Consider the following 8,524-nt stretch of genomic DNA (forward strand, 5'->3'; position numbering starts at 1 on the left):
CTTGATCGATTTGGCTATTAAAACTTGTGTTTGCTTCACGTAGTTCTCGTGCTGTGTTTTTCAAATCCATCAAGTCATTTATTTTCTTCTCTAAGCTGGTTATTCTAGTTAGCATTTTGTCTAATCTTTTTTCAAGGTTTTTGGTTTCTCTGCACTGAGTTAGGACGTGTTCCTTTAGCTCAGTTAAGTTTGTTATTATCCACCTTCTGAAGCCTGTTTCTGTCAATTCGTCGCACTCCTCGGTCAAGTTGTGATCCTGTGTTGTTGAGGAGTTGTGATTCCTTGAAGGAGAAGAGGTGTTCTGGTCTTTGATGTTTCCGTCTTTTTTGCACTGTTTTTTTCCCATCTTTGTGGATTTACCTGGCTGTGGTGTCAGGTAGCTGCTTGATGAGGTCGCTTGTCTGCCTGTGGAGTCACTACTGGGTTTCTAGGGACTCCTTCAGGTTAGTAGGCAAGAACACTCTTAATTGTATAATTAGTCTACACTTACCTGAAGTCCCTCCCTAGAGGCTTAGATCATTATTACTATTTTAGTTTGCCTTTTTGTAATTTTGCTAGAAGTAGCTTTCCAAATCTGGAACATATATTATAAACTTAGCAAAGCTTGCCTTAAGTGTGAATATAAAAGTGGCTTTCTGGTTTGAATTCTTTGCAGTAACAAGAGTGTCTTATCATTGCTGTAACAAATCACAAACTTAATGGCTTAAAGCAGGAAAAACGTATTATCTACGGTTCTGAACGTCAGAAGTCTGAAATGGGTCTCGCTAGGTTAAAATCAAGGTATTGGCAGGGCTGCATTGCTTCTGGAGGGTTGTCACGGGGATTCAGGGATTGGGGGCCATATCAAAGAAGAGGATATGACCACATAGGCAGTAATATACAACCAAGTTTATTGAGTGGCACTTGGACAGAGTTGCATGAAGAGGTGGCTCCTCACAGCATGGAAGGATCCATAGGCTTAGGGAGAGAGGCCACTATACTATACAGAGAGGACAGGACAAGGGACTTCCAGTGGGGAGATGAATCTGAGGGGGCTCACCTATCTAAGTGATGTTGCTCAGTTGCACAGTGGGGGAGCCTCTGGGTCAGAGAGCTTCAAAGAGCAGTAATACCATGGGGCCTTAAAAGTGCAAGGCTCTATCTTATCAGTGGTCACCAGATGCTAGGCATGGTTTCATGGGCTATGGAAAACAGGTTCTAGATGGTTAAAAATCTGCTCGTTTATTTTTAAAATAATGGAATGTGTATTGAGTTTGGTGCCGGCAGGCTTTTGAGATAACAGGTCTCAACCTGTAGTGGGGAAATAAACAACCAAGGGGACAATAGATAGAGGCCATCTTTGGCTCATTTTTGGCTCATTTATATAACAGTGTTCTAGGGGAGAATCTGATTTCTTGACTTTTCCAACTTCAAGAAGCTAATTAAATTCCTTGGATCATAGTTCCATTTCTCTAATTGACCTTTCTTCCATTGCCATGTCTACCTCTGACCACAGCTGAGAAAGATTCTCCATTTCTAAGAGTCATGTGATTAAATTGAGATCACTTGGATAATCTAGGGCCCTCTCCCCATCCCTAGTTTCTTAATCACATCTGCAAAGCCCCTCTGCTTTGAAAGGTAACATATTCACAGGTTCCAAGGAGTAGGACACAGACATCATCTTTGGTAGGCATTATCCTGCCTACCACAAACAGCACTGGTTTCTACTGCAAGTCTGAGAGCATCTGTTGGGCACTGTAGCATGCTCTGTGCACACTCAGGGTAGGCCAGAAGTGCCAGGGACTGAATGCTACAGGAGTGTCCCTCAACCCATGAGAACTGGGGATTGGTGGCTAAATACCAAGCTTCCTCAATCCTTGGTAGGTCAAGTCTCAGTCTCTCAGAGGTTTGAGCCCTCTTTGGCAACAGTGGTCACTTTCTGATTATTCACACATCCTTTATTAACTTTTCTCCTCTCCCTGTACTACTTCCCCACTCCCTTACCACATTTCTGTTGTTGCCTCCCAAGTAAACCTTTTGCATGCAATCCCTCATCTCAGGGTTGCTTTGGAGAGAAAAACAAACTAAGGTGCAATGCCTCCTGGGCCAAGGACCTGATGAGACTCACAACCCACTGAGCCCCTGCTATTGCCTCCACTAAACACCAAACTGATTCTGGAGGACCTTTTGTGCCTAAAGTGTGGAAACAGAGGGAATCTAGGAGCAGCAAGTGGCATCACTGAGAGCCAAACAACGGTTTATCCAAATGACAGATAAACAACTACATTCTCTTTATTGTACCTTACAGTGGGATTGCTAAAATATTTCCGTGCTCCTGAGTTTCTAAAATAGGTTTCATAGTACAATTCTATTGCTTTATGTTCCTGAAATCAAACCTGTGCCTTCAGCTCTACTAATGTTTTATAAAGGCTATGATGGCAGATATCCTGAACCTTCTTCTTTCACTGTCTAGCTCTTAATTGGTGTAAGATTCTTTTTTTTTCCACTTTAAAATCCAGACCCTGAACAATGGTGTAAGATTCTTGATGGCAACTTGAGCTGTAGTTATTTCAGCATAACTGAACTCTCATAAAAAGATCTAGCTAAATGATGGAGAAGTCTGGTGCTTCTTTGGCATTACATCAGAGAGATGTGGGTTTGCCTAATCATAGTAGTAATTTATCTCTTTCACTGTTATTCTTGTTTGTAATAAGCTATTTGGGGACAATATGCTTAAGTGGAGTTATTTCCTACTTGATTGATGAGGCAGCATCAGGTGCAAGTATAACCGTTTATAAAATAAGTGATCCTGGCTCTATGCAGGAGTGGGTAAAAGGAAATGACCCCTGTCTTCTTAGTTTTCACTCTAAGCTGCTAGACAATCCTAGAATTAATTTATTCAACAAATATTTTTTGAATGCTTGCCTTGTACAGAGTTTTGTTTTAGATAAGGGGTAGATAAAAACTGCTTGAAACCTGTTTTCACAAAATTTTAGAGGTCAATATCAGAAAAAAATGTAAAATTTTCTAATATGAGGTAGAGAATTTTAAGAACCACAAGAGTTAATAGTTGGAGCTGTGGCAATTCCCAGAAAGGAAGAGTACAGTGTACTTCCAGCCCTTTAGGAGGGGGGAGATTCTCAAGAAGGAAGCAGCATTTCTAAAGTTCATTTTATCCTAGAATGTTAACTGTAAATTATTCTAAACTCATCTTGTTATTGTCAGTAAATGAAATAGAGATTAATTAAATCGGTAATGAAAACTGCACTCTTTAAGGTGGCATTCAATGCTCATTAGAAAGTGGCCTTATCCTGCCTTGCTGATATACATTTATATCAGATGAACCTGGAGAGCTTCCCACTCCAAGACCTTCAAGACGAAAGTGAGAATCAGTGACAAGGAAGCCTTGTTTGATCTAAGGCAGTGGTTCTCAACCAGGAGCTATTTTTCCCTGCTCCAGGGGACATTTGGCAGTGTATGGAGGCATTTTTAGTTCTCACAACTTGGGATTGGGGACTGTGTGTGTTGCCGAACTCTAATGTGTAGAGGCCAGGGATGCTGCTAAACATCCTACAGTGCACAGGATGGTGCCCAGGATGGTGCCCAGAGCAAAGAATCATCTGACCCGAAAATATATAGTGCCAAGGTTGAAAAATCCTAATCTAAGGGACAGAGGCATGCTGTGCACACAGAGGACTGAAGTTTAGCTTCATGAGTACAATCTGCTTATGAAAAGATGTCACTCCTGTCAGGAGTAATTAATTAGAGCTAGTATAACCCAAATGACAAAATAGTCAAAAAAGAACCTTTCATTAAGAATTTCCTTTTTTTGTAAGTGAGCTCTTTTATTCTACCTGAAGTTCTTTTTATTTATACCATATAGCACATAAGGGATCCAAAATATGGTTCTTTGTACTGGTAATGAACAAAGGCATGAATTTTGTTGGGTGTATGATTTAATTGCTTTTCAGAATGTTGACATGGGTGTAAAAACATCAGGAGGTTAAGTTATTAAATGTCCCCACTTCATTTCACTCTATCTGCTGCTGCTGGGATTTGTTCAAGAGAAACAGAAGTCATGCTAGAAATAAGCTCTGGTATTTTCTAGAAGTACAGTACAGTTCTCAATCCTGGTTACACACTAGAGACACCTGGGAGCTGTTAAAAATCTACATGCCCAGACCCCTACCTCAGACCATTACATCAGAATATTTAGGTGTAGAGCCCAGGCATCTTGGTTTTTTTAAGGCTTCCCAGGTGGTTGCAATGGAAAGCCAAGTTTGAGAACCTTGCTTCTTTAAATGTCATCTGTTGACCAGCAGCATCAGAATTACCTAGCACTTGTTAGAAATGCAGCCTCTCAGGCCCTACCCCAGATCTGTGGAATGAGAACATGCTTTACAAAAGGATTATAAGGAGATTCACAAGCACATGAAAGCTTGAGAAGTGCTGCTCTGAAATCTATTAAAGAGAGTCCACTTTAAAAATGTATGCAGATTGCAATATGCACAGTCTAAAAGAAGGCATACTATTAAGACATGGAAAATGCTCCAAGGCTTTAAATAAAATTATTTTCACTTAGGAAGAAATATTCAGTTTATTACTATGGCTTGAATGCTGTGCTTGGAGATCTGCTGCTCTCTTCAGAGCTGCCAGGCAGGGACATTTAAGTCCACTGAAGCTGTACCCACAACCACCCCTTTTCCCAGGTGCTCCGTCCCAGGAAGGTGGGGGCTTTATTTATAAGTCTTTGATGGGCTATTGCCTTTTTTCAGAGACGCCCTGCCCAGTGAGGATGGAGTCTAGTGACACAGTCTGCCCGCAGAAGCCTTGCTGAGCTGCCGTGGGCTCTGCCCAGCAATTTTGTTTACACAGGCAAGATTAAAACTGCCTACTCGAGCCTTAGCAATGGTGGCCGCCCCTCCCACCACAAAGCTCGAACGTCCCAGGTCAAGCTCAGACTGCTGTGCTGGCTGCGAGAATTTCAAGCAAGTGGATCTTAGCTTGCCAGTCTTCATGGGGGTAGGAACCACTGAGCCAGATCACTTGGCTACAATACAGCCTTCTTTCCAGGGCAGTAAACAGTTCTGTCTCACTGGCATTCCAGGCGCCACTGGGGTGTGAAAAACTCTTGTGGCAACCTCAGTGTCTTCCCAAACAGCCGCCCTGGTATTGTAGGCACGGGAGGGAATCTCCTGGTCGTTGGATTGTGAAGACCATGGGAAAAATGCAGTATCTGGGCCGGGGTGCAGGCCACAGTCCCTAATATCTTCCCTTGGCTAGGAGAGGGAGTTTCCTAGCCCCTTGTACTTCCCAGGTGAGGTGATGCCCCACCCTGCTTCAGCTCACCCTCCTTGGGCTGCACCCACGTTCCAACCAGTCCCAGTGAGATGAACCAGGTACCTCAGTTAGAAATGCGGACATCACCCACCTTCTGTGTTGATCTCTCTGTGAGCTGTGCACCGGAGCTGTTCTTATTCAGCCATCTTCTCCAGCTTTTAAAAAAAACTATAATTGACAATTAGAAGTCATATATATTTAAGGTATACAACTTGTTGATTTGATATATGCATACACTGTGAAATAATCACCATGATCAAACTAATTACCATGTGCATCATTTCACACAGTTACCGTTGCTTTCTGTTTTTCCTTCCTTTCTACCTTCTTTCCTACCCTCTCTCTTTCATGAGAACACTAAAGATCTACCCCCTTAGCAAATTTCAACTATACAGTTCAGTATTGTTAACTATAGTCACATTGTTATATATTAGATCTCCAGAGCTTATTCATCTGGCATAACTGAAACTTTGTATCCCTTAACAACCATCATTCTACTCTCTGCTTCTGTGAGTTTGGTTATTTTAGATTCCACATGTAAGTGAGAATCTGCAGTGTTTCACAGCAAAAAAGTTTTGAAAGCCAGTGCTCTCAGCATGATCAGGCCAGGTAAACAAATTCACCTGAGCATCACAGGCTTAAACCTTCTCAGCTACCCTCAGGAGGCAGTCACCAATACAGTAGCAGTGGTCATTTTGTTGCCATGATGACAGGGACAGGAGGTATATGTTGCACTAATTATATTGTACCTCACTAAAACTTGCTAAGCCTTAGCTGTTGTTTTACCAGCCCACATTCACAACTCACCTGAGTATTATGACACCCATGATCCAGTGGGCTCATCACTCCATGACCTGCCTTCAGAGTTCAAGCTGTGTCATCCTCAGCTGCACACAACATCTGCTCAATTATACAGCACACAGCTGGGAGAAAACAGACACCAACTCAGGACTTAAATCCATTTTCTATGAAAATATAACTTCTTAGAACCATATCAGGTTTTCTTTGTGTCTCTAATTATAACTATTGTATAGACATTTTTGAAAAGGAAAGAGAGATCTGCGCCCAGTGGTGCATGTCTATAATCCCAGCTATTTGAGAGGCTGAGGTTGGCGGATCAGGTCAGCCCAGGAGTTCAAGGTTGCAGTGAGCTATGATCATGGCACTGCACTGCAGCCTGGACAACAGAGCAAGACCCTGTCTCTTAAAAAAAGAGAGGGGAAGGGCTACAGACTCCCCATCATTTGACAAATACTGTGTTAATACCTTCATGCACATTTTCTTAACTAGAAACTCAGTTGGTCAACAATTAGATCAACAGATAATGGCATTATTTTCCCATAGTGACCAATCTCTGTCTTCTGTGTTTACTTCAATCAATCTACCCCCTGGGCCTATAGATAAATTTTCTCTCTGAAATCTTAAATCTGGTAACCATTATAATGAAGCAGAGAAAGGGGAACTCTCGGAAATGCACTGCAGAAACTCCACTAAACAAACTCTCATTTCACCCATAATTTTCCATTTTCTTTTTCCACTTTTTTTTGGCAAGAGTTGTGTATAAGAAGCTACAGCTGAAGTGTCAGTGAACAAACAAATGGTTGTGGGGAAAGCATAAGGGAGCTAGGGCACAAATGATCTGCGAAACTAAATCATAAGCCAGAATAATGGAGCATAGACTGTTTCTGGTTCATTCTGCTGCTTTAATCTGCAGTACAATGCTCTACCTCTGAGCTATACCCCCTCCTTACTCCGCTGCCTTGAATGTCCTTGGGAGAAGCAATAGTAAACGGCCTCCTGATGGTTTCCAGTGTTCACCTGCTTCAGTAACTGCTAATTTTAAAACAGAACCTACAGTCTAAATTCATTAAAGAAGAGCTGGCTTACCAACATCATTCAAATTCAGGAGATAAGTTTGGCCAGAGAAAGCAGGTTTATAGTTTTTCACCTGGAGAAACACATTTGTTCTACAGCTGTGGAAAGCAATGACGTGATGCCCCACAGACGTCTTTCTCCTCAGGACATGTCTCACTGTCCCTCTGTTAGAAACTCCTAACACTTCTCCAAGTCACACCTGGGCGATTTCATCATGAACCTAACTGTCTCTTCTAAGTTGGCAGGAAGACATCAAGGGCCAGACCAAATATAGATCTGATCCTAGTGACTGAGTTCTCAGTTCTTGAGTTTACTGAGCCCCTTGCAGAAACAAACAACTCACCAAACATCCACTGAAAACAGCATTGACTTTCATCCTCTGAGCTACTTCCAGTAGAAATTGAGCAATAATAGGGAAGAGGGGAACTACTTCCAGTGGTTATCTGGAAGGTTGATATTATTGCTTGAAGCCTCTAGACTATCAAAATAATATGAACACTGTTGGCCTCTAAAAGGACATACATTCAGTGCCTATTTCTTTTCATAATTAGTAGTTTTCTTATTCTATATTTTATATATTCTATATTAGGGTCATTTTCAAAATCATAACAGCAGCCAAGGGACTTGTGGCTTACTTAAAATCCTTAGAAATGATGAAATAAAATATTGTGTAAGTCAAAGATAATTGAAAGAGGAAAATATACCTGAACTGAACTGTTGTTATGGTTTATTATATTAGAGCAGAAGGACTTCAAACTATACTACAAGGCTACAGTAATCAAAACAGCATGGTACTGGTACCAAAACAGAGATATAGACCAATGGAACAGTACAGAGGTCTCGGAGGCAACACCACACATCTACAACCATCTGATCTCTGACAAACCTCACAAAAACAAGCAATGGGGAAAGGATTCCCTGTTTAATAAGTGGTGTTGGGAAAACTGGCTAGCAGTGGGCAGAAAGCAGAAACTGGACCCCTTCCTGTCACCTTACACTAAAATTAAATCCAGATGAATTAAAGACTTAAACATAAGACCTAACACCATAAAAACACTAGAAGAAAACCTAGGTAAAACCATTCAGGACATAGGCATAGGCAATGACTTCATGACTAAAACACCAAAAGCCTTCATGACTAAAACACCAAAAGCTTTGGTAACAAAAGGCAAAATAGACAAATGAGATCTAATTAAACTACAGAGTTTCTGTACATCAAAAGAAACAATCATTTGAGTGAACCAGCAACCAACAGAATGGGAAAAAGTTTTTGCAATCTACCCATCTGTCAAAGCGCTAATAACCAGAATCTACAAAGACCTAAAACAGA

At 41.4% G+C, this 8,524-nt stretch overlaps 1 protein-coding gene across 6 annotated transcripts in view; it reads left to right on the forward strand.

The window, feature by feature from the left end:
- Window positions 1–8,524, forward strand: part of GLRA2 (glycine receptor alpha 2) — a 209,636-nt gene that overhangs the window by 176,625 nt on the left and 24,487 nt on the right. The gene's annotated exons all lie outside the window — the stretch shown is intronic.

The sequence above is a fragment of the Cebus imitator genome, unplaced genomic scaffold (assembly GCF_001604975.1).
Source record: "Cebus imitator isolate Cc_AM_T3 unplaced genomic scaffold, Cebus_imitator-1.0 Scaffold471, whole genome shotgun sequence".
In the NCBI taxonomy this organism is placed as follows: domain Eukaryota; kingdom Metazoa; phylum Chordata; class Mammalia; order Primates; family Cebidae; genus Cebus; species Cebus imitator.